At 42.5% G+C, this 27,697-nt stretch overlaps 1 long non-coding RNA gene across 1 annotated transcript; it reads right to left on the bottom strand.

Moving 5' to 3' along the window:
* Window positions 1–76: 76 nt before the first annotated feature.
* Window positions 77–25,876, bottom strand: LOC138752807 (uncharacterized). Its single transcript, XR_011350958.1, has 3 exons — window positions 25,150–25,876; window positions 24,891–24,952; window positions 77–262 (listed from the first exon to the last, which is right to left on the bottom strand). It is a non-coding gene; the product is annotated as an uncharacterized lncRNA (long non-coding RNA).
* Between the last annotated feature and the right edge of the window lie 1,821 nt (window positions 25,877–27,697).

Below are 27,697 nucleotides of genomic sequence, written 5' to 3'. Positions count from 1 at the left end.
ATAGTTGCATGATAGAAAAGGTTCAGAGGGTTATGGGCCGAGTACAGGGTAGAGGGACTAGCCTGCTCAGCCCAGACAAGTGGAGGCAAAAGGTCTGTTACCATGCTGTAGAACTAGGACTCCAAATTCCAGCTACTGACCAAAATAGAAGAATGTGTAGCAATAGACGGCACCTTCACTCCAACTTCACAATCCCTGATCTCCTGCTGTGCAACTCATCAAATATCAAGGACATAAAGCACTCCAGCAGTAAACATCAGCGCTGATAACAGAAAGATGAAAGAAAATTGAAACAGTGAATGGTGCATAACTTAGCATATCATTTTCACAGTGTAATAATAGACCTTCAGACAATGATCATAAAACTGCTTTGTTCTCCAGTTTATAGTTCCACAGAGCCTCTTAATTAGATCTCCATCTTGCAATCAATTATATTCAATCTTTTTGCTCTCTGCAGTCCAAGCAGAATCAGTGATGTTACCCATCTTCTGGAACTGTTTTTTTATTCTCATGGTTAGATTTAACTTTAACAAGAGAAAGCCTGCAAAGGTGTTTTCATTTTCCTGTTAGGTATATTGTTAATGTAGTGCAGATTGAATAAACTGACACTAGGTTGTAGAAAAATTGTAGGCACTCAACAGATCTCATCATCACAGCAGGCAAACCATTTCACCAGACCAACACATGAAGGTTGACTTTTCTTTTCAGAACATTAGAGCAGCAACTCGAGATGGCAGAGGTCGACAGCATCGAGTCCACGCTGCTGAAGATCCAGCTGCGCTGGATGGGTCACGTCTCCAGAATGGAGGACCATCGCCTTCCCAAGATCCTGTTATATGGCGAGCTCTCCACTGGCCACCATGACAGAGGTGCACCAAAGAAAAGGTACAAGGACTGCCTAAAGAAATCTCTTGGTGCCTGCCACATTGACCACCGCCAGTGGGCTGATATCGCCTCAAACCGTGCATCTTGGCGCCTCACAGTTTGGCGGGCAGCAACCTCCTTTGAAGAAGACCGCAGAGCCTACCTCACTGACAAAAGGCAAAGGAGGAAAAACCCAACACCCATCCCCAACCAACCAATTTTCCCCTGCAACCGCTGCAATCGTGTCTGCCTGTCCCGCATCGGACTTGTCAGCCACAAACGAGTCTGCAGCTGACGTGGACTTTTTACCCCCTCCATAAATCTTCGTCCGCGAAGCCAAGCCAAAGAAAAAGAAAGAAAGAGCAGCAACAGATAGATTAATTCTAAGCGAGGTTCTAATCCGGGCAGCCTGTTCCAGACACCTGCCATTCAAATTAGAAGCCTCTCTCGATAATTATTGCTGCTCTGTCCATTTTGCTGGACTGATGGCAAAAAGAAGCAGCCATGGACACAGAGGGATCACGTACAGAAACAGGCCCTTCAACCCAATGAGTCCACTCTGATCATCAAGCAGACCTTTTTTTAAAAATTTCCTCTCGTTCTCACCAATTTTCCTGAGCGTCACCCACTCAGGTGCAATTGACAGCGAGCTGACCATCAGACTTGAACTTGGGATGAGGGGATAAAAACAGAGGACCGGGAGCAAACACTCACAGTTCCAAAAACGATGTAAGTTTCACACATAGAGCAGCCAAGGTCAGACTGGTGCTGTGAGGTGGAGGCTGCATTAGCTGTATCACTGAATCAAGAACATTCATCATGTGTATCTGCTTATTCTGTTTCTTCAAGATATCACTTGTTTTTTTTCTCCTTGGTAGATGCACAAGACATAATCCTTCAAGCAGACGTATGCAAATACAACAGAGTAATATTTATGTAGCACGTTTAACATAGCAAATCAAAGTAATGCTGTTCATAAATCAGAGAACGCTTTGGGTCACATGATGCCCAAATCAAACTCTGCTGCTTGCATGTTAGATAGCTCGCCATTCCACTCAAATTCATGCGACTATACAGAAACCTTTTAAATTTATTATTGTATCTGCTTCCTCCACTAATCCTGGCAGCCTGTTCCAGACACTTACCAGTGTCCATGTAAAATTCTGGACAATTTGAGTTTAGGAAAATGAGAGATATCTTATTCAAACATACAAGATCTTAAGGGGGTTTGAAAGGGTAAATATGGATAAGTTTTAATCAGTGGGAATGTCCTGAACAATGAAACTTACAAAAAAAGGCATCGATTATTTCAAGCAGTGGGACACAGAAATTTCTTCTCCTAGAGAATAGTTAATCTCTGGCATTCTCTGATCAGGGAGTTATAGAGACCAGATCACTGATTCTATTTAAATTGAAGGTATACAAATATTTGGAAGATTGAGGAATCGAGGGTTATGCAAAATTGGCACAGAAGAGGAGTAGAGGCCAGCATAAATCAGCCCTATGAAATGGTTCATCAGGCTTGACGAGTCTGATGTAAGAGTCTAGTTTAATCTGATTGAATGCCTCATCCTGGATACGAAATATGGCGGATGCAGAGGAATTGAGGGGAAGGGATAGTGTCCTTACAAGATACACAGTGGGAAAAGAATACTCTAAGAATGGGATTTTGTAGGTCCAAGGATGAGGCATTCCGCTCCACACATCTGAAATATCTACTTTCTTTAAAATGGAACCCGAGTGTCATTGATAAAGCATCCCTATCTCATTTATTTTTCATACTTCCTCCTTTACCTCTCCTTCTTCATGCAGAATAAGGCCAATCAGGGGATGTCAAGTTGCGGCTGTAGAAGGCATTGATAATGAATAAGGAGTATGACAGAGTATATGGATATGTTTTTGGGAGATAAATTGGGAAAGGTTTGTTTGAGTAGGTTACATACAAACACTTTAAAACAGATCTTATTTAAAATAGTGGAGCTCTTCCCCATGCTAAACATATCGGGGCCTCAGCACTTTTGCAAGGGCTTTGAAGAGTGCACAAGTGACTTCCCTAATGGAGTGTTGTTTACAAAAGGCAACAGATGAAAGAGCATGTAGGAGCTGCTTCTGTCTGGAAGAAAGCTTGTTGTTCTAAGAGGGTCATGTGGATTTGAAAGCAGAGAGAGTCAAACTGCCTTTTGATAGAGAGAGAGAGAGAGAGAGAGAGAGAGAGAGAGAGAGAGAGAAAGAGAGATCACGTACAGAGTTACAGCAGCTAGTACTGGAACAGGACAAGCTGGCAAACTTATGGAAAGCCCATTTGTAAGATGGCCTGGTTGAAGCCCTTGTGGTTCATCCAAGAGGAGAGGACTGGCTGTCTAATATTTCACTTGGAATAAGGGAAACAAAAATGAACTCTGTGGTGACCTGGAAGAAAGAGGTTATCATTTGGAGAACCCTGAAGGGGCAAGTTTGTCAGCAAGACACTGGAGTGGCTGATGGAAGTACATCAGTTGTGGATGTTGTGGTAAAACAAATCTCTCTCTGAAAACCGACAAGAACCTTTCTGAGTGGTAACCATTTACCTTTCAAGCACCAAGGCCTGGTAAATTTTATAAATGTTAAATTCTGTGCACAGGATAAGAATTGCCTGCCCCCAGTGAACTTGGAGGAGTGAGAAGTGAGATTGGACTGGGAACCAAAGAACGTTTCTGAACTTACACACACACACACACACACATCACATACTTAGAATGAATCTTAGAACTAATCATCGCTTAGAATGAGAAGGGGGTAAAGTTAGGTTAAGTAAGTCAAAAGAGATAAGTTAAAGTTTGATTCTGTTTCCATGTTTAAAGATAATTAAAAACAAGTTTTGTTTAAGTAGCCATTTGTCGTGGTGAATATCTATTGCTGCTGGGTTTTGGGGTCCACTGGGCTCGGAACAAGATTAATGAGAGGTTTTTGCTGAACTCCTTACTTGCCGCAACCAAATAGGTACACAAGTCAAATAATCTACAATATTTATATTAAATTGCCACACCATGGCAGAAAGAAATAATAAATAATAAATAATGAAAGATAGATAAATATTCAGAGATGGAAGATAACAAAGTGGCATTTCAATCAGTCTGACAAATAGTTTGGTGATCATGGAGCACTTTATAGTTAGGGTTAGAGTACGACCCGGAGGTTAAAAAGATTGATACCTGTTGGATAAAAACAGCCTTGAACCATGAGTTGCTACCTTCAGGCAGAAGCCAGAGGTTGTGACCAGGGTGAAGGGAATCCAATATAATGTTGGCAACACGACTGAGGCAGGGCTCATGTCTTCAAAGGACGATAGGTTGGCGCTGGTGATGGGCTTGATTAGGTTTGCCTCTTTTGCCACTTCTTCATTCTTGGGCACTCAAGTTACAAAGCCAGACATGATGGTCAGTATATATTCAACAGTAATTCTGTAGATGTTTAATGGAGCATTTGATGACATTCAAATCATTGACCATTGCTTTCCATTAAACCTGTTTGCCTTTACTTTCCCCTCCCCTTTTCCTGTCTTTCCTGTTCTTTTACCCACACAGCCTTTCCATCCCCCTCCTCCGCATCATTGCTGCTGTCCCCTCCACCTATCATCTCCTGCCTTGCCACACAGGCCCTTCTCCCCTCCTACCCTTTTGTTCGGAGACTTACTGGCACTTTCTCATATTTTGATGAAGGGCTCAAGCCCGAAACATCAGTTACATATCTTTGCCTTTCCTACATAACGGACGCTGTTTTACTGGACACTGTCTGACCTGCTGAGCTCCTCCAGCATTTTGTTTTGTTACTACTGCCAAATTAACTTTGACTTCCCAGAAAGAAAAGGCATTGGTGTGCCTTTTCCACCGTTGCTTGGATGTGCTAGCTCTAGAAGTCCTCTGATATGAAGACTCCCAGGAATTAACCCTCTCCACCACAGTTAGATTCTTGCGTGCAACGTTAGTTGCCCAGCCATAGAAACAGTCATTAAGTTGCCATTAGGACAGGAAAGATTCATGAAAATATTACTGATAATGGAGTGTTTGGATTATGGAAAGATGTTGGACACGCCTGCACTATTCTCCTTGGAGTGCAGGAAGCCGATTGGTGACATTAACTTCTTCTTTGGCTTGGCTTCGTGGACGAAGATTTATGGAGGGGGTAAAAGTTCACGTCAGCTGCAGGCTCGATTGTGGCTGACAAGTCCGATGTGGGACAGGCAGACACGGTTGCAGCGGTTGCAGGGGAAAATTGGTTGTTTGGGGTTGGGTGTTGGGTTTTTCCTCCTTTGTCTTTTGTCAGTGAGGTGGGCTCTGCGGTCTTCTTCAAAGGAGGTTGCTGCCCGCCGAACTGTGAGGCGCCAAGATGCACGGTTTGAGGCGATATCAGCCCACTGGCGGTGGTCAATGTGGCAGGCACCAAGAGATTTCTTTAGGCAGTTCTTGTACCTCTTCTTTGGTGCACCTCTGTCACGGTGGCCAGTGGAGAGCTCGCCATATAACATGATCTTGGGAAGGCGATGGTCCTCCATTCTGGAGACGTGACCCACCCAGCGCAGCTGGATCTTCATCAGCGTGGACTCGATGCTGTCGGCCTCTGCCATCTCGATTACTTCGATGTTAGGGATGAAGTCGCTCCAATTAATTTTGAGGATGGAGCGGAGACAACGCTGGTGGAAGCGTTCTAGGATCCGTAGGTGATGCCGGTAGTGGACCCATGATTCAGAGCCAAACAGGAGTGTGGGTATGACAACGGCTCTGTATACGCTAATCTTTGTGAGGTTTTTCAGTTAGTCGTTTTTCCAGACTCTTTTGTGTAGTCTTCCAAAGGCGCTATTTGCCTTGGAGAGTCTGTTGTCTATCTCGTTGTCGATCCTTGCATCTGATGAAATGGTGCAGCCGAGATAGGTAAACTGGTTGACCGTTTTGAGTTTTGTGTGCCCGATGGAGATGTGGGGGGGCTGGTAGTCATGGTGGGGAGCTGGCTGATGGAGGACCTCCGTTTTCTTCAGGCTGACTTCCAGGCCAAACATTTTGGTTATACAAATCATATAGAAATCATTACAGTTAATTCTTGCATATTGGTCATTAAAGTGTCTAATCCGAACTCTAAGCCTGGCACAACATTTAGAAGGACTGCCTCATGGGGCCAGGAACCTTGGTAGATGTGACATTAAACATGAACTTAAAGATATCTGTTTATGTGGAATGTGTGTCGTCTTCCAGACAATGTGCCATTTTTCCTTAGATGTTCTGGTTTGTTCAGATATGTGGCACGGTTAGCGCCAGTGGTTAGCACAATACTGTTACAGCGCCAGCAACCCAGATCAGGGTTCAAATCCCATGCTGTTTGTAAGAAGATTGTACATTCTCCCCTTTTCCAGTTTCCTCCCACATTCAAAAATGTATGGGTGAGGGGAGGGGAGGGGGGGGGGTTCTAGGTCAATTGGGTGGCATGGACCTGTGGGCTGAAAGGGCCTGTTGCCATGAAAATTAAAATAAATATAATAAATTTAAATTAAAAAAAGTATAATTTATGTCAGCTATAACTCTGAATACTTATCTATGTATACTTTTATATTTATTATCTATTTTCCTAAGTTGGCATATTGTGCCAAAGATCTGATTGACTGAATTCCGGAGTATATTAGTGTGGTACTTAAGTGGATGGTGTGCTTGATTCTCTCTGCAGATACAATGGACCAAGGCCCATTTCCATTTTGTATGACTCAAGGAATCCAAGAAGCCCAGCTCTCCAAAGAATACTTAAACACAATAACTAAAACACTTCTTTTATGTTAAAAGGCTAATATCTTTAACTTCAGCTGTTTTGTTGTAATGTGAGCTGTTTTTAAAGTGAGGCTGGGAGGGGTTTACTTCCTGTCTGTCCTCTTGACTTCCTGTGTGGCTTGTATAAGGCTTAGAGACCACACTGCTTATAAGAGGAGAAACAACTGAGGAAGGAGATGTGCATGTTTTGCTGCCTCAGCTTGAAGTTATTCAATGTTTCTTTCTCGAAGTAGAAGTCACCACAGTTCTGTGCTACACAGACCTCAGGTACATTAAAAGGAAACAAAAATCACATAAAGCAGACAAAAGGCTGGGTACTAGAGAAAAAAACAGGCAAAGTACACAGACCTATGAGATCTTGTTACCCAGAGTAGGGAGTTTGTACACATTAGTCTGTGATATTTGCCTTTAACAGTTGAGTAGAAGTCTATAGTTTTAAAAGTTAGTGCAAAATAAATGATTTTTAAAATTTTATGGCCCACGAGCTTGTGCACATTTTGAAGGGTGGGAGGAAACCAGAGCACCCAGAGGAAACCCATGCAGACACGGGGAGAACGTACAAACTCCTTATAGATAGCACCAGATTCAATTCAGGGTTGCTGGCCCTGTAATGGCATTGCACTAAGTGCTATGGTAACCATGTTGGCCTTAAAACTTACCGATATTATCTTCAATTGCACTCTACGCAACCCACCGGCTAAGCTATTGCAGACACATTGAATCAGAATTTATTGTTGGGAATTAGGGGATATGGGGAGAAGGCAGGTAGGTGGAGTTAGATCATAAATTAGATCAGCCATGATCTTATTGAATGGCGGAGCAGGCTCGATGGGCCATTTTTGGCCTACTTCCTATGTTCCTATGTAACAAGTCATGATATTTAGTGTTTTCTGGTATCATCATAGTGTAAACATTCATATTATATAAACCATATTGTTAGAAATAGAAGTACCTTTAAAGAAATTGCTCGAGACAAAAATTGAGAACAAAGAACATTTATTACAGCAACAATGCAAAGTTGAGTGCTTCCCCTTACCCTGGGAATACACACATACACTGGGGCTCACCCAACTTTTATACAGTTGATTTCAATATAGGAATACCCTCCCCCTTACATTCTTCTGCCTCCTGCTGGAGAGGTTTGGCATTAGGCAATCCTTCCTGCCTACGTGCAATTTCAGTATACTTGGAGGACCAGGGGGTATCCTGTTGGGGTCCCTTCATGTTATTGTCCTTATTCACACCTTCCTGATTCTCGGGGCTACAGTCTCTTGATATGCAGAGTTGGCTCATCCTGTCTAGGGTTGGCTAATTTAATATGTATAAATCTGTGTAAGGTTAGCTAATTAGATATGTAGGACTTGGTACTTCTGTCCAGGGCTAGGAGACCCTTATCTGATCCAGACTACCTCAACTTCCTACATTCTATTGTTCCTTACCACTCCTTATCTTAGTCTTATGGTGGCTCTTGTCACAAAGAGTTGAAGATTCTTATGTTAATCATGCTGACTCTGCTTTCCTGCATCCTAATTCCCAAGCTCATCCTGTTTGTACTGGTTACAGCCATTAACTGATGTATGAATTTTAGTTTCCTTCATGTTCATAATTTTAGATCAGTTTTCCCATCTCTCACAATATTATGACATTATTATAAAAAAGTTAAAATAATGTTGCATGAAAAGTAAGAAATCTGATGGCATCAAGAAGAAGCTGTCCTTGTGCCATTGAGTGCTTGTCTTTAGAGTGAAGGGATATAGTAGGTCATATAGCACAATTTTGCCTTCCATAAAATCAGGAGAAGTAGGGACCGAGGGTGGGGGGGGTTGGAGGGGGGTCACAATTTTCACAGAGGATGGTGAGTATACTAGATGAAGTGGTGGAGGTGAGGACAATATAAACTTTTAGGAGATAACTTGTCAGATAAGTGGATGGGAAAAGTTGAGAAGAATATGGGCCCAACACAGGGAAATTAGTTGACATGGACAAGTTGGGTCTGTTTTTGTGCCGTAAAATTCTACAACTCTGTGACCGTCAGGCAACAAGTTTAAAAGTCCTCACAAATTAAAAGGAATATTATTAACACAAAAGTTTACAAGGAGAACTTACACCTACAATTATCCAGATACTCACAGCGCTGCCCTACTCAACAATGAAAAAGACCCCAAGTCTAGTTATATAAACTTCTTCAAGAACCTCCCAACATTCAGAAGGTCATTACAATAAGGCAGACAGCCAGGCCTATTACCAGCATTATCGGTGTTCAATCTATACTATGGATCACTGGCTTGATCAAGTCCAGGATCAGGGATGCACAAAATATGATTTATTTTGTCTCTCAGTTCTATACTGGGAATATATTCAGCCTCCTGTCTGCAGGCACTTTCGCTGCATTAAAATAGGGAAGTGAAAAGGTGACTGATGTTGTGGAAGGACTCCACCACCATGCATGAGGTGAGCAAATTGTAAATTCAAGGAAGTGACATCAGCTCATACAGATGCCATTCATTTAATTAAAGCAGAGATATGCATTGCACATAAGTTTACCAATGGATTGTTACAAGACAGGCATTTTGAAACTAGCATAGCAGTCTCAGCAATTACATTGTACTTCAGCAGTAGAAAGAGGTAAAAACTCAATGCTGGAGAGACTTAGCAGGTCAAACGGATCAAAAACACACCGAAATGCTGGAAGAACTCAGCCAGTCTTTCAACGTCCATAGGAAACCAAGATATGTTTCGGGCCTGAGCTCTTCTTCAAGGAAGCAAACAGTGTACTTTATATAGCAAAGATAAAGATACATAACCAATGTTTTGGGCTTGAGTTCTTCATTAAAGAATGAAAAAATGTTGGCAGGCACCCAAAATAAAATGATGGGATAGAGGGGTAAGGGGAGGAGCATGAACTCAAAGGCAGGAGGTAATAGGTAACAGGAAAAATCCTTACATTTGTTATCAGAGCTGAAATGAGAGGAAAAAATAATAATTTCCTTCAAGGGTTTCCAGGAGAGAAGGGCCTCGAACTTCAGTCACATTTTCAGTGGCACGTCTAACTATTGCCTAATTTTAGTGTACATTGTGACTGTGGAATACACAAGAGCTGGAGAAACTCCACATGTCACACAGAATCTCTGCGAAGTCAAGGCTTGAGCCCTTAAAAAAGCAGACGGGTGCTAAATTAAAATGATGAGGGGGTAGAGATGAAAGGTGGGTGGAAGGGGAAGGGAAAGGAGAACAGGCGAACAGTAAGAGGTCATGGGTGGATATGGGTGAGAGGGTAGAAGAGTAAAAAGCTGACTGGGTAGGTCTCTGAATGGAGAGGGAAGGGGATGGGGAGCTGAATAAAAGGAAACAGGCTGCACTGCCCTTCAAGTCTGTGCCAAAACATCATTCCTCTAGTCCCACTAATCTGCACCCATCCCATAACCCACCAAACCTCTCCCATTCATGTATCTATCCAATTTATTCTTAAAGTGTAAGAGTAACCCCTCATTTATCTCATGAGGTGGAAGCTCATTGCAAACTCCCACCACTCCCTAAGTGACGTTCCCCCTAATGTTCCCTGTAAAGCTTTCACCCTAAACCCATGTCCGCTCATATTTATCTCCCCTAAAGAGCCTTCTAGCATTAACTCTGTCTATTCCCCTTATAATTTTTTAAACGCATAAAAAATCTCTCCTTATTCTTCTTCGTTCCATGGAATAAAGTCCTCACCTGTTTAATCTTTCCCTGTAACTCAACTCCTGAAGACCCAGCAACATCCTAGTAAATCTTCTCTGTACTCTTTCAATCTTACTATAGTTTGGTGAGCAGGACTGCACACAATACTCCAAATGTGGCCTCACCATAACATCCCAAATCCTGTGAGGTGAGCTGAATAATAAACATTGGCCTGGAATTGAGGGAGAACACTCCTGCTCTTTTCATTTTAAAACAAAAAGGGGAAGAAAACATATGTATCAATGCAGCAATTTCAGATCTTTATCTGTCACACACAGGGTTAATATTAGAAAAAAATACTAGCTAATTTATCTTTGGGCATGTGAACACGATGCACCACTTTGAATTGGATGAGTGAATGTCGGGCACATATAAAAGATGTTTAAACATCTTGACCCATAGATCACTTCTGCTCTTTTAAAGTGAGTTTGAAATCTTTTATTGTGATCCATGAAGCCTCAATTCAGTACCTCAAGGTTCAAGATTCCTTTACTGTTGTGTACACAAAATACATAAAGGCATGCTAATATAAGTGGCACTAGTGCAACACCCCCTCATCAGAGACACTAAAGGTCTGTGGATTTTCCTTCTGCTCCCCAGTAACCCCTGCAGCTTCATGGCCTGATGTGTATTCTCAAAGCGATCCTGAGCTCCTCATTCCAAGCCGCTGATACAATTAGGAATCTGTCGGCAACTGATGCCCTCTGGGAATCCTTCTTGCCATTGACAAACAATCGAATCCCAATCCCAATACCTGGTTCTTGTGGATGAAAGCTGTGCTGGACTGCCAAAATCCCCCTGAAAAATCCTTCCTTTCACCCTCCTTGGCTATTGCTGCTGAGGTCAAGGTGGGTGAACATATGGAAAGTGATTGGAAGAAGAGAGTGAATGTAGCTGAGAACATTGGATCTCCTCCAGGGGCTCTGTCGACATCTCCCACCATAGAGGAAATGCAGCCAACACACTGAAGGACCCATGAAAGCTCAGGCACAAACACTTCTTCCTCTTCCATTGAGGGAAAGGCTCAACAATGTTAAAGACAGTCTTTACTCTGCAGCCATCATTGCCCTGAATGGACCCCACACCTATACTGCTCTTACTTTGTTATAATAGATCTCTTTTACCGTTGCAACTCTGCTCTTGCCCTTCTACTTTATAGGACTGTTTGTATTTTAGTGTTGACCTGTTAAACTGCTGACTGAAGAACTCTTTTCAATGTACCAAATATAATGTGGCAAATAAACAAACTTCAACCTGAAGCCTCTTGTTTTTGGTGACCCTATGAAAGGAAAAAAGACCCTGACCATCCCCAACACTTATAAATTTTGTATATTTCTATCAGGTCACCCATCAGCTTCCTTAACTTCAGGGAAAGCAAGGCCACATTCTTCATTCTCTCCCAGAATTAAAATCTTCCAACCCAGGCAACATTCTGGTGACTGTCCTTGGCATGCTTTCCAGTTCAAATGCATCTTTCCAGTGTGGCCATCTGAACTATTCACAACACCATGTGTCATCTAACCAGTATTTTGTAAAGTTGCAACATGTAGCACGTTTAGCTAAATGGTTAGTGCAACACTGTTGCAGGACTGGGGATCGGGACCGGGATTCGAATCCCATGCTGTCTATAAGGAATTTGTACATTCTCCCCATGTCTGTGTGGATTTTCTCTGGGGGCTCCGGTTTCCTCCCACCATTTGAAACGTATCAGGGATTATAGGTTAATTGGGTGTAATAGGGTGGCATGGACTCATGGGTTAAAAGGGTCTGTCACCATGCTGGACATCTAAATTTAAAAAAAATTAAAATCATCCCAATCTTTTATTCTATGCCCTAAACTGTGCAGATGAGAATGGGATATGCCTTCTTCACAATGCTATCGACTCCCGTTGCCACTTTCATGCAACTATGTTCTTGAAGCCCAGGTTCTCTCTGTTCATTAACATTCCTTGGTGTCTTATCACCATTTACTGTGTATATCCTACTTCCATTTGACTTCCCAAAATGCCTCACTTTGTGATTATTGGTCCATATTTCACCTTCCAATACTGCACTTGACTTCCCATCTGATCTATACTCTTCGGAAGTCTGAGACAACATTCCTTGCTACCCATAATACTCATTTTCATGTCATCTACAAATTTACAAATGAATCCATTACATTCACATCCAAGTAATTAGTGTGTATAATAAACAAGTGTCCAAGAACCAAGACCTGCACTACTTCAACTGGTCGTTGAAAAGCAGAAAATCTGAATAATAGACAATGGTAGAAACATTCAACATCTTTTTCCGCTTCAAGTAATAATTAATAAATGTGTAATAGTTGGATTTTAGGGTAAAATTTAGGGAGTGGACAATTACACACATACGACTTTTGACCACGATGAGAACTTGCATCATTGGAGGTGTTGGGAGGTCGCATGGGCGAGCGGGTGGCTGGGACCGTGAGGTAAGTCTGCGTTTGAAGCGTCGGGAGCTCGGCTAGGCAGTGGGGCATGTGGCTGGCCAGGGCCAAAGTAAGAGTCCTTGGTCAGAAGACTTGGAGCTCGGATAGGCGAGTGGGTGGGCTTGCAGGTAGAGCCTAGGTGAGCGTCCACGGTGTTTGGAGCTTGGATAGGCTGCAAGTGGGCCTAGGCGAGACTCCACAGTCAGGCATTGGGAGCTCAGGTGGACTGGCGGCCAGGCGATGGGCAGGTGGCTAGGGCCTAGGTGAGAGACAGTGACCGGGACATTGAGAGCTCAGATGGCTGGGCAGACAGGGCCAAAAATGGGGGGGGTGGGGGGGTGGGTCGACTTTTACACGTTAAGGTATCTAGTTGTGCATTTCCGCGATCTTATCTTTTAATGTCTTCCAGCACATAATTTTGTATCTATTTGCCTTATCTCTGATGTTCATGCCATGAACAATAATGTAGCAAAACCAGCAGAGATACATCCTGATTTCTTCAGGGGAAGAACTAGAGAAAACGAGCAGCATGTTCTTAAACACAAAGGCTGACATCACTGATGTGAAACATTCCACTGCTATAGTTGAAAAGCTAGGGTAATCCAAAAAGGTAATTAAGCTGCTCAAAATCCCTTACACATGTACACTAGCGGAAACAAAAGACAAGGCAGACATTCCAGATGCCGCCTCAATCTGGTAAGCTTCGCTGGATGGGAAATTATGAAAACCTTTCTCAGGCTTCTTGCAATGATCTTGTGACAGCTGTTGTCTGAGCTTATAAATGCCAGTCACCTTCAAGCTGAACGTGTATGCTCAAATGTTACACTATGCCAACCAGCTCCGAATCCCATTGCTCTGATGTTTAAATAATTATATCAATCGGGCAGGCTGAATAATTGCTTTCTGTGCTATATTTACAATGGTTTTCATTTTAAATTTGAAGAGTAGAGATTGCCGCTTTATTTGTGTATGTTTGAATGTTCTATGGATCTTACTCGAGACATTCTGATTTAAACATTTTTATAATTCATATTTTAGCTTTGATTGAACCATGGCTCTATTTGTACAGCCATTACATTTATCTACACACAATTTGTGTTCTTAACCACCTATCCAGGGGAGCACTCAGCAGACCCCCCCCCCCCCTCCACCATTGGACTCCTCAAAAATAAACTCCATTGGGGACTCATTTAAGGATTCTTGTTTGTACTTTATGGATTTTTTCCCCCTCTGAATTGCACAATTTGTTTACATTTCTTTATTTGTTTACACATGTACATTGTGTGGGTTTTTTTTTCACTACCAATAAGTGGGTAAGTCTGCTTCGCCCACTGGAAAAAGAAATTGAGGGTTGTATGTGATGTTATGTATGTACTCTGACAATAAATCTGAAATCAGAAAAGCTGAGAAAGAATAAAGCATAAACTGGCAATAAAGATCAAAGGAAAGGCATGAAAAAAATATTTAAATACTTCACATTGGTATGGAAACTTACTTAAAAATTTACATTTAAACAGTCATTGCTGCAGGGCAGGAAGAAGACATCTGCTTCACCGAAACAACAGTGAAAAGAGAGATGTTTCTCATGGTGCTACCATACAAAAGGCCATTCGGTTTTAATTGGGAAGTACACCATTAATCAAAGCCCTTACTCTTCTGTAACACTCTTGTGAAAACCTTCTTATCAGACAGAGAAATGGGATACCTTGTGCAGAGCTCATCGAAAGAACCAAAGGCTTGTTGATCCAAACTAAGGCTTTTATTAGCAAAAGACAGGAGATCTTCACAGGTGGCCGACCAGTCCGGAATGAACCGACCTGGCTAGGGACACAACGCTTTAAGGCCCAGACAGTAGGTGTGGCTAAGCTCTCAGCCAATCGCTGTAAGCACAGTCATTACATACATACTCTAGATACTGTAACTATATACATTGGTGATAGGTCTGTACTATCACACCTTGAAAGTGGCAACAAAGGTAAAGAGGGTGGTGAAGACTGCATATGGCTTGCTTTTCTACATCGCATGCAATATACATGGCACAGAATACAAGAGTTGAGACATTATGTTTCAGCTTGGCAAAACCCTTTGAAATCTTGCATGTATCATAGTTTGGGAAAGTGCAGAGGAGATTCACCATAATGGTACCCGAATTGTACAACCTCTTCTGGAAAACACTGCCAGAGGAAGTGGTGGAATGAGATACAAATATAATGTTTAAGAGACATGAGAGAGGTACTTAAAGAGATAATACATAAAAGTGCCAAAATAGGTAAATGGGATTAACACAGAGGTGAAGAGAAAGTTCACATGGTGGTTAGCACAACACCTTTACTGTGCCAGCGATCGAGGCTGGGGTTTGACTCCTGTGCTGTCTGTAAGGAGTTTGTATGCTCTTCCCACGTCTGCATGGGTTTTGCCTAGGGGCTTCGATATCCTCCCACTATCCTAAACATATCAAGTGTGTAGGTTAATTGGGTGTAAATTTGGCGGCACGGACTCTTGGGCTGAAATGGCCTGTTTCTGTGCTGTATGTCTAAATAAATTTAAATGTGGGCTGATGTTCCCAGTTCTGTACAGGTACTGTAAAATTCCAAGACTTGGAAAATGGATATTTCTGGAAGAGAGTAGTTGTGAACATGTCAGTAATTTATTTCTGATATGAAGGGTTATCAACCTAAAAAGCTCTTCTTCCCAGAAACCTTGTCTGGCATCTTGAATATTTCCAGTATTCACTTCAGATACAAGGATCATGAAAGATTTCACTTTTAGACTCTGGTGAACTGCTCCAGAATTTTTGTGTCAACTCAAATAAATTAAAAATGTACTGAAGGGCGGCACAGTTGGTGTAGCGGTTAGTGCAATGCCTTAACAGCATCAGTGACTGGGACTGGTGTTCGAATCCCACACTGTCTGTAAGGATTTTTTTACATTCTCCCTGTGTCTGTGTGGGTTTTTCCAGGGTGCTCTGATTTCCTCCCACCATTCAAAACGTATCAGTGGTATGAGTTAATTGGGTGTAAACTTGGCGGCATGGACTTATGGGTCAAAATGGCCTGTTACTGTGCTGTATGTCTAAATTTAAATTTAAATTCCCTTCCAAATCATGGCTATTAGTTTGAAAAACCTAACAATAGAACCATAGGACATTACAGTACCGAAATAGGTCTCTTTGGCCCATCTAGTCTGTGCCGAACCATTTGTTTTACCTTGTCCCACTGACCTTGACCCACTTCATAGCCTTCCATACCTCTTCCATCCATATACCCGTCTAAATCCTTCTTAAATGTTAAAATTGAGTTTGTTTTCACCACTTCCACTGGCAACACGTTCCACACTCCCACCACTCTCTGTGTGAAGAAGTTCCCTCATGTTCCTCTTAAACATTTCCACTTTCAATCGTAAACCATGTCCTCTGGTTTATATCTTACCTGCCCTCAGTGAACAAAAGCCTATCTACATTATCTCAATTCATTCTTCTACACTCCTGGGAATAAATTGCTATCCTGTTTAATCTTTAACTGTAACTCATTCCTGAAGCTTGGGCAATATCCTAGAAAATCTTCTCTGCACTCTTTCTATCTTTCCTGTAGTTAGGTGAACAAAGCCACACAATACTCCATATTTGACCTCACCAATGTCGTACACAACTTGATCATAACATCCCAACTCCTGTACTCAATAATTTGATTTATGAAGGCCAAGATGCCGAAATCTCTCTTTACAACCCTATCCACTTGTGATGCCACTTTTAAGGAATTATGTATCTGTATTCCCAGATCCCTTTGTTGCACTGCACTCCACAGTTCTGTACCATTTACCATGTATGTCCTTTAGAAACATAGAAACATAGAAGATAGGAGCAGGAGTAGGTCATTCGACCCTTCGAGCCTGCTCCACCATTCAATGAGATCATGGCTGATCTTAAAGTTCAGTACTGTCCCCGCCTTCTCTGGGTAACCTTTAATACCCTTATACTGAAGAAATAGATCTAATTCCCTCTTAAATATATTTAATGAACCTGCCTCTACTGCCCTCTGTGGCAATGAATTCCACAGATTCACCACCCTCTGGGTAAAGAAATTCCTCCTCATCTCGGTCCTAAATGGTTTGCCTATTATCCTCAAACCATGGCCCCGGGTTCTGGATTTTCCCATCCTTGGAAACATCCCATCTGCATCCATTCTGTCCAGTCCTGCCAGAATTTTATACGTCTTTCTTGGTTTGTCCTTCCAAAATGCAACATGTCACACTTGTCTGAATTAAATTCCACCTGCCAATTTTCAGCCCAATTTTCCAGCTGGTCCAGATCCCGCTGCAAGCTTTGAAAACATTTTTGCTGTCCACAACACCTCCAATCAATGTCATCTACAAACTTGCTGATTCAGTTTACCAAATTATCATCGAGATCATTGATATAGGTAACAAATAACAATGGTCCCAATACCGATCCGTAAGACACACCACTCAAGCCTCCACTCTGAGAAGCAATCATCTACCACCACTCTCTGGCTTTTCCCATCCAGCCATTGTGGAATCCAGTTCACTACTTCACCATGAATACCTAGTGCCTGAACTTTGCTGACTTACTTCCCATGTGGGACCTTGCCAAAGACCTTACTAAAGTCCATATAGACAACATCCACACCCTTTCCTTTGTCAACTTTCCTGGTAATCTCTTCAAATGTTAAAGGTTAAAAATATTAGTCTCATGGAATTTTCAATATTTCAAGCCCTCTTCTTTTTAGGTGTTAGTTTGCAGCTGAGAACACGTTTCTGAGTTTCTTTGGAGGTGGCTGTTAAGGACAATACAGAACACATGAAGCAAGTGGTGTTCTTCTGTCCATCTACATGGGTAATCGGAAGGAGAGAAGGTTCAGTGAGATTTCATATGATCTCAGTGAAGAGTCACAGGATGTTCAGTGCCTTTCCAAATGACTTTATTCCATTTTGATCCTTCTTGTGTCAGGGATTCTCCGAGTCAATGAGGTAGATGCATTTTTGCAAGGAAACTCAGGATCTTCCTTAAAACAGTTATTTCAATCTATGTATTGGATAAATACGTGGTGTTTTTTTTATTAAACTCAATAAAGATATTTTAAAAAGAAAAGAAACAGTTCCTTTGTTCTGGAAATCTTTTGCAGTTTCTGAGATAGAAGCGGGGGCCTGTTTCCAAAGTCAGATATTGAGGCATATCAGAGCGACTAGAGCAGTGATCCTCAACCTTCCCTTCCCATTCACATACCACCTTAAGCAATCCTTTACTAATCACAGAGCACTGATGGCATAGGGATTACTTAAAGTGGAATGGGAGTGGAAAGAAAAATGTTGAGAACCACTGGACTAGAGGGTTCCTAGTCGCTCTGATATGCCTTCTAATGTATTTGGATAATTTTGTGGATATGAAATTAAGGTCAAACATGGTTCCACGATTTATTGTTGGCTCGTTAGATACGTTTTCACGGTCTACAAGGAGTAGAAAGAATATTCACTGGCAATGAGAGAAGAAGTTGTTTAGGGACTCCAGGCTAAGATATAGTGTCAAAGATCAACAATTGGTTCAAGGCATGTGGCCATGAACACAGCGAATAAAATAGTTCAATAACCCATGCAGGTCAGTAAAGGCAAGACTAATAGGATATGCTTTTCAGTTTGGATATGCTTAGCATTCCCATTCCCTCAATCAATGTTTTCAAGCCGAGCCCATGACAATTTATCATCCAGCACCATCTCTGTATGAACTTCATCACATTTTCATCTAACTACAGACATGCATCTGTGTACAAAATCACGCCCTCCCTGAGAATTACCCTGAACAAAGGCTCCGCTTTCATACCCTTCTACGCATATACCATAAATACTTGTGTAGTAATCAAATTTTTGGGTTCATTTTTTAAGGTAAAATTTAGGGGGAACAGCTATTACACGCATATTACTTTTGACCAGGGTAAGTACCTGTGTCGTTTGATGTGTTGGGAGCTTGGATAGCCAGGACGAGGTGGTAAGTCTACGTTCAGGCCATCAGAAGATCGAATGGGCAGATGGTGGAGGCGAGGATCCACGGTTGGATCATTGGGACTCAAATGGGTGGACAGTTAGGGCGAGGATTCGCTGTTGGGGCATTGGGAGCTTGAATGGGCAGGTGGAGGCCTAGATGGGAGATGGCATTTGGAGTTGAGCGAGAGTCCCTGGTCATGGAATTAGGTGCTCCAGTGGGTGGGTGGCCAGGGTGTATGTGAGAGGTCGTGTTCGGGGCATTGGAAGCTCCTGGGGGTGGGTGTGGGTGGCTGGGGCCGAAAGTTGACCATTCACATGATATAAGGAAGATACCTTTTTTTTTAAGAAATGAGTGAATATATTCTTTATTTGTTTGTAAGCTGTGGCAAATCAGTGCCATTACAGGGGGTTGACTTTCACATGGTACCAACTATTACATGTGTATATACAGTATATGCTCAATGGAGTCTGGTTTCTTTTTGCATAAGAACAGAGAATGTGAGGGAGAGGTATAAATTTTTAATGAGTCCTCCAATAATCCTTAGAACAGGTGGAGGCATTGAAAGCTTTTGCAGCCTGGCTACCGTGCATGGGGATCGCCCACCTGCACAATGACCACAGCAAAGGACACACAGACATGCAACATTATTTTGTGTCAGTAAATCACAGTACTAAAAAAAGAGGGAACAGGCCATTTGACCCATCAAGGCACTGCAGACTATCAGGCACCAATCCAACACCAAACCCATTTTATTTTCCTCACATTCCCTTTAATTTTCCCCAGATTCTACCACTCACTTGTGTACCCATGGATAATTTATAGAGGGCAAGTAACCCATGCCTTTGGGACATGGAAACCAGAGTAGCTGGAAAAAATCCACATGGCCACAAAGAGATCATCCAAACTCTGCACAGACGGCACCCAAGGTCAGTAGTGAACCAATTGCGAGAGCGGCTCTTAAACTGCGCTGTCTAATGTATGATTAATGATGACAAACTTTCACAGCAAAACATCCAATGCACACAAAAGCTGGTGATGGGGCACTTGTTAAGTCTGAGAATGCATTTCTGTTAAAACAGGATTTAGGAAGAATTTTAGGATAAAGATGTGTTTTTTGGAATTAGGAATCAACTCAGGTTTGATCTCATTAATGGACAGAATGGGCTTGGAAAGGTGAATAACATTTTGTTCCTACAACTCATTTGTGTTCTTCACCTTCCATGTGGTATTCAAGTGTCCCCAGAGAGGTAGTTCAGCTGGGGGCTGGTGTCAAGCAATCCTCGGAGATGGTTAATCTTGAAAAAGGCATTCAGAGATTCATACAGACCCAAGTTTTGCACAGCTGAATACAGATATCCTCTCTTTGGTAGAGGTGCTAGTGGAAAAAGCAAGATGGCACTGTGAATTTCTGCAGCGAGTTGGGGGAGTTCTTTGGAGTAGACTTGATGGGCTGAAAGGCCTATTTCTGCTCCATTGTCCTATGCTGCAGCTAATGTAATGGCAGTGCTGCCACTTGTACAGACTTTGGGATAATGAGAAAGAGGACGTAGCATATCTGTGGGGTCCTACCACCTAGTCCTACCGCTGAAGGATCCATAAAGGCTTTAAATGGTCTTTTAAAGGAACTGCAGAATCTGTGCCCATGTTGGGGGCGTCTGTTTTCGGCAATGGCCTCAAGGGGTTGCAGACCCTGGGGAAGCAATGGACTGGCACAAGGCACCTGCAACAGAGAGAACACCCTCACCTGTGTTGAGAGGGAGAAGCAAAGGAGATACCCATAAGAACCATGACCAGAGTGATGGGCCAGTGAGGGGCTCTACAGCTGAAGGATGCACACAGTGGCAAGCTGTTAGTGACTTGTGGGTGAGGGACCTACACAGCTGTGGGTAGCTGATGACTGAAGGTCAAAGGACACACCAGGCTGCTGCCTGCTGGAGACTGGCTTATGGGAACCAGATATCAGAGCTGGGACTTGAGAAGAATCAGGAGGACAAGGAGGGGGGCCCTGGGCACTGAAGACTTCCTCATCTTTCGGATGTTAGGATCTGAGCTGAGGTTGCCAATGGTTTGAACTGAACTGGAATCTTGTGTGGCTGCAAAGGATAGCAGAGCTCTGGAGGCGAATCCTTGGACACTCAATGACTGGGGTTGGGGGGGTGGGGATCTCTCTTTAACTTCTCTTTCTCTGGGTGTAATGGGTGCTGGGCGATGCTAATGGTGAATCTTTGTATGCCTTATGACAAATTAAAGTAAATTTCATATATTATATTTCTGTTTTAGTACATAACAATAACTAGTATCTGATCTGATGTTTTTATTCATGGTTAGAATGGTCATTTGAAGGGAGAAGCAAATATGGCAATTTTAAACTGATGAGCTGAGTATTCCCCGACTTATGACCTTAATTTGGTCTGAAGGATCGGATGAATCTTGGAATGCACATATGTCGGAATTCTACGTTTGCGTTAAAAAATTAAAGAAAAAAATATAAATTTACGTGGTTTATGTTGTATTTGGAAATCTATAACAGGAATACAGGGTATGTAGGAGCCAAAATGTGCATACTTACTTTGTTAGTCGGTATCCTGGGGTCCGTAGGCTGCGCGTGGCCAGCTTGATTACTGTGCACACGCACGTTGGGTTTACATATTGGAGTTCGGTGGACGCATGTGCCAGAGTTAAGTGCCCTAATGATATTGAATTTACATTTTTAGCACTCGCACATGTGCCCACTGAACTCCAATATGCAAACCATGCATGCGCGACACCGAAAATTTGCTCATGTGCACAGGAATCAAGATGGCTGTGCCCAGCCTATGGACCCCGGGATGCCAACTAACAAGGTAAGTAAATACATTTTGGCTCTTACATGCCAACTACAACATAAAATGTAAATTTTATTTTTTTTTAACATATTTTCAGTTGTATATGCGAATGGACGTAAGTCTCATAGGTCGCAAGTCGGGGAGTATCTGTACTAAGTTTCACTTTAATTAGAACAAGTGAAATTCTGCCCTTGGTCATTGATCAAAATCAAAATGTTCTCAAGATGACTTCTATCTGGGATTTAAGCCTGAGTCATGAGAAGAACCAAAATGAAAGGGGTCAAGAAAATGGGGAAGGTCATTAAAACTTTGTCAATTCTGACCTTATTCCATTCTGCGAAGATCACTGACTGAGCACTTAAAGGGATTGAGAGGCAGAGTCTGCATATGTCCTTTTTCCCAAGACACTTGCCTCTGTCCGAGCTTCCAGACCTACTGTTGCTCTAAATTATCAAGGAAGGTTATGCTCTGCTTCGATAGCCTACATGCCAATCTCAGGTAACTGAATTTAAGACCTGTTGCCTTTGCCTTCATCTATCAGCGAACTCTGGTACCGTCTTTATAGATCATCTTTTCGATTCGGTGATCAACCGTGTGGGTTGGTCAGTTATTTGGCCAGTATAAAATTATGCCTAGTATGTTGGTGAGAGATAGAAGCTGGGGACAGTTGACTGGAATATGGAGAGGATAAAATGAGACAGATTGAAGATGCTTTTCAAGACGCTCGTAGTAATCTGAGATTCTATAAGCACATGTCCACCTGCCCAAAACTGCACCCACGTGTTCATCTGCATTAAAACATCCCTTATCCCAGGGCAGTCATCTCCCAGGAGGAAACATTCTGCTTCCATCCAAATAAATATGGCTTGCTATCATCTCACCAATTTTAACCTATTCAATCTTCTGAAGAAAGTTTCAGGACAAGAAACAAACAGCCAAATGCTGTCCAAGAAAACTCATCACAAATCATTACTAGACTTAAAAAAAAAATCCGAAGATCAATCTAGCTTTCTTTCAGCTGTCTCAGTAATTGCTTATATTATTGACTGATTAATCATTTCATATCGCTCTTGCTGATACCCAAACAGCATAGGATCCAATAGTTATTGAAGCTTCCTAGTCAATGGGTATTTTGTTTTCACTGCACCCAGAATGTCTCTAAAGATTAAATATGAATCTACCCAGATGCATTCATGAGTGGGGCCAGGAGAAAACAAACAAAAAATTATGAGACATTAACATAATAATGCATAATTTTATTGAACATTTGTCTTTGCTAATTTTGAAAATATTTCTGATGGCAATGTAATTAATTTGGTTGATGTGGCTATTGGCGGCACACGGTGGGACTAAGGATGTTGGCTAGGCTCAAATGGACACATTTCCAAAAACAAATCAAGTGGAATTGACAGACCAAATAGCTATTTAATTCGCTAGCAATTCAAACTGTTATTTTTTTTAAAATGGCATGTTTTTATTGAAGGTCAATTCCAATTAATCTGTGAGAGGAACATTCCTGCACCTCTTGTTTTGCTTATTAATTTTAAATAAGTGTTGGTTGATCCCGTGCAGAGAGTTGGATTTTTTTTTTAAAAGTCTCTGCACTTTTTTTGATGTGAGCTTGGCACTGTTGATGACATGTGAACATTTATTTATCCAGCATATTTTCAATGGATCTCATCAGAATTTGCAATGTCCACAATTTCACAATGTTTCAATTCCCTTTTATGTGCCTTTGTCCTAAGCAGATTTACTCCATTCGGACAGGCAAAAATTTACCTTTTTTTAACCCTTCTTTGGGGAAACCTTATATTTCAAATTTGGAGATTCAAAGATCATTGTGCCTTTACATAATTGTCAATAAGCCATTTCCATGAATTTACACCAATGGATGTGTTACCATTGCAGACATGACAGAAAAAGAACCCCTTAACCTAGCTACCTGTTGCACCCATCAATATTAATTCTACTTTCCAGCATTTGGTCCACATATTTCTATCTCCTGGCACTTTAGCTGCTCATCTAGATGATCCTTAAATACAACATACAACCATATAACCATATAACAATTACAGTATGGAAAACAGGCCATATCGGCCCTTCTGGTGACACCGAGTTCCACCTACCTACTCCCTGTCCATAACCCTACAACTCCCTCACATCCATGCACTCAACCCAATCTCCTTTTTGAAGTTTCCCTTTAAAGCCTTCCGTGAACAAATAGGACATATGCAGAGAAGGGGAGGGCATTGAGGAATGGAGGGGAACAGAGAGATCTTGGAATAATGGTTTATCATTCTTTGAAAGTAGATTCTCATGTAGATAGAGTGGTAAAGAAGGCTTTTGATATGCTGGCCTATATAAATCAAAGCATAGAATATAGGAGCTGGGAGGTGATGTTGAGACTATTTAAGGCATTGGTGAGGCCAAATTTGGAATACTGTGTGCAGTTCTGGTCCCCAATTATAGGAAGGATATCAATAAGGTAAGAGAGGGTGCAGAGGAGATTTACTAAAATGTTGCCTGGATTGCAGTATCTAGAAAACGGAAAAAGATTGAGTAGACTGGGAGAGTGGGTCTTTATTCATTGGCGCGTAGAAAGTTGGGGGGGGGGGATTTGATAGAGGTATTTAAAATTATGAGGGGGATAGATAGAGTAGATATGAATAGGCTCTTCCCCTTGAGTGTAGGAGAGATTGGAATGAGGGGTCATAAGTTAAGGGTTAGGGGGAAAAACTTTAGAAGTAGCATAAGAGGAAGCTTCTTCACTCAGAGAGTGGTAGCTGAGTGGAATGACCTTCCGAAGAGGTGGTTGCAGCAGGGTCAATTTTGTCATTTAAGAGGAGGTTGGATGAGTGCATGGATGTGAGGGGGTTGGAGGGTTATGGGCAGGGAGGAGGTAGGTGGAACTTGGTGTGGACCAGAAGGGCCGATATGGCTTGTTTTCTGTACTGTAATTGTTATATGGTTGTATGTTATATTTAAGCATCATCTAGATGAGTAGCTGAAGTGCCAAGAAATAGAAATCTGCGGACTAAATGCTGGAAAGTAGAATTAATATTGATGGGTGCAACAGGTAGATAGGTTAAGGGCCCATTTTGGTACTAATGATAATCAAGTTTTGCGTAGCACAGCAACCTTGCTTTCAATGTAAACAAGAACAAGGACCTAAATGTGGACTTTAGGAAGGGGAGGCTGAGGGACAATGCACCTATCCTCATTGACAGGCCAAAGGTAGAGAGAGTTAATACCTTCAAGTTCCTGGGAGTCCACATATGTGAGGACCTCTCCTGCAGCCAAAACATTGAGGCAACTGTGAAGAAGAGACGTCAACACCTTTATTACATAAGAACTGTGAGGAAATTTAGCATATTGTTGAAGACATTGTTAATTTCTGCAGGTGTTCTGTGGAAAGTATACTGACTGATTGGGTTTGGTAACTTGAATGGTCAGGAACACAGAAGGCAGCAGAAGGTAACAAACATAATCAGGTACATCATGGCCACATACCTCTCGTCCATTGAAGACATCCATGTTCGACAGTGCAGCAAGAAGGCAGCTGACATCATAAAAGGATCCCCATCACCTTGGTCACAGTCTGTTCTCATTGCTACCTTCAGGCAGAAAATACAGCCTCTGGAAGTCCAGCAATTCTCGGTTCAGGAGAAGTGTTCTTTTTTTCCACAGCTATCAGGCTCTTCAATTTTCCCATCCTTCCCTAATCCTGACCATAAACGATTCCAGAACCATCAAGAGATGATTGAAATATCGAACAAGAAAGACCAGATATTGCTTCTTTTCTTGTTCCAACTGCAAACTGTGAATAATTATCTGTTCTTTTATGTTTTCCTATCGTGACATAATGTGCTAATTGAAATTATAGAATGAGATTTGGTGTAACGTACAGTATGTCCCTATGTAATAATGAGTTTATTACACACCATTGAACTAGACAAAAGTGCTGGAGTCACACAGGTATAGAACAAATGATTTAGGCCTGAGCCCTTCATCAAAATATGAGCAGAAAGCAGGCTGGGCCCTGAATTAAGACATAGGAGGAGGAGTGCAATGGGGCAGGGGGATCACAGGTCAACAGGCAAGAGGTCATAGGTGGATATGCGTGGGGGAGCAAAAGAGAATAAAGCTGAGGTGATAGGGGAAGGAGTACCTTTCTGAATGGAAAGGGAAGGGGGTGGGAACCTGGAGGACAAGAGACAGAGTGACAAGGATAATGAAAGAGAGGAGAGAGAGAGAGAGAGAGAGAGAGAGAGAGAGAGAGAGAGCAGACAGAATAGTTGTTGTTGTAACCCCAATTTGCAGGTAACCTCGGTTTGGCAGTGCATAAGGCCATGGATATGATTGGCCACTGGGAGGTCCCTGTTATTGCAGCATTCAGAGGACAGGTGCTCGACAAGGTGATCTCCCAGTGTGCATCAGTCTCTCCAATATAGAGGAAATCACAATGGAAGCCCCGGATGCAGTAGACGACCCCTGCAGATTCACAAGTAAGGTGTAACTTCACTTGGAAAAACTGATTGGGTTTTTTTCGGCAGCATTCTGTGCTTCAGCCTGGAAGTGGTCGGGTTCAGTCCATTGACAGAACTAAACCTTCCTCATCGTATCTCAGATTTTTTTTTCTCTTCTGCCCTTCCACTCTTATTCACCCTCTATGGTCCACCCTTCCCTCCACACCCTACCTTTTTATTCAGGCTTTCTACTCATACCTTGACGAAGGGCTCAGGCCTGAAATGCTGGTTATATACCTTTGCTTCCAATGGATGCTGCATGATCTGTTGAGTTTCTCCAGTACTTTTGTGTAATGCGCCACAATCACTGCATCTGCAGACTTTAATCTCAATAATCCAGTCTGGTCTATTTAGAGTCCTGGAGTTGTTCATGGTTAAGTCAGCCTGTGATGGATTTGGCTATGTTTTCAACAACTCACTGTAGTCCTCACTGTGGCATGCAGGAGGTTAAAATTTCAGTGTATCTGTAAGAGTCCAAGATGGTGGCACGTCTGTAGCCCGCAATGCCTTCTCCAGACTAGGTACTACTGGAACCCCCCACCCCCAAGTAGGCTAACAAGGATGAAGCCTGCAATGCAGGGAGTTGGACGTTGAAATTTGGGGAATGCCAAGCAAGAGCAGACCTCCGCAAAGTGTACAGAACCGACTATAGGGGGATGGAGCTTACGTTGTGGACTCAAAAGACTGAGGGGATCAAGGCCTCTGCTAGGGCGATGTGGTCTTCTCTCTTCGGTTAATGCTGCCAGTTGCTGAAGATCATGGAGACAGCATGGTGCAGTTGGAGGAGGGGTCCCAAGGTTTTCAGGGTGGCGGAGCCCAACGAGGTGTCCCGACACGTCCGGAGTGGCAGAGTCGCGGGCCTGGTTCAGGGGTCCTAAAGTTGCATGTCCAGGATCGCTGGGGCCTCGTGGGGGAGATGCTGTGCTTTCGACCTTGAGAGATGGCGAACTGTGAGAGTGGTTTTCTCTTTAGAAAAGAGAATTTAACATCTAGAGTCCAGCAGATTCTGGGAAACCTGGCCTTGTGGCAGTGTGTTAGTAGCCTACGATGGCTTCTTTGGATCGGGTGAACAGTCTCTAGTGGACATTTTAACACCTAAAGACATTTTCAACCTGTCTCGTCCATAACAATGGGCTCAACCTCTGAAAATCAATGTATTGTGGTACTGTTTCATTATATACATTTTCAGTAGTTGTGTGTAATTAGAGATGTATGTGTAAGAGAGATAATGTAGTGCATGCTACGGCAGGGCGTGAAAACAGGTCACCAGTGCTCGCTGTTTCTCACCATGTGACCTGCAGCCCCTGAAGAAAGCCCATTTAGCCGGCATGGCTCTTCCAGAATCATCACTTCGGACACCATCTATGTGCTGGGACATCTGTCGGGTAGCAAGCCACCACATGACTCCCCCCTCCCCCCAACTGGTGATCCAGGTGCTGTCCTAGTTCTGGGTGGCCTGCCTCAGCAGATCAGCTGTCTGGTGCCCAAGTGTGTTGCTTTTAGGCAGTCAATAGTAAATATTTCCTCCTTGC

The sequence above is a fragment of the Narcine bancroftii genome, chromosome 2 (genome assembly GCF_036971445.1).
Source record: "Narcine bancroftii isolate sNarBan1 chromosome 2, sNarBan1.hap1, whole genome shotgun sequence".
Lineage (NCBI taxonomy): Eukaryota > Metazoa > Chordata > Chondrichthyes > Torpediniformes > Narcinidae > Narcine > Narcine bancroftii.
This window is presented reverse-complemented; position numbering and strand designations above follow the sequence as displayed.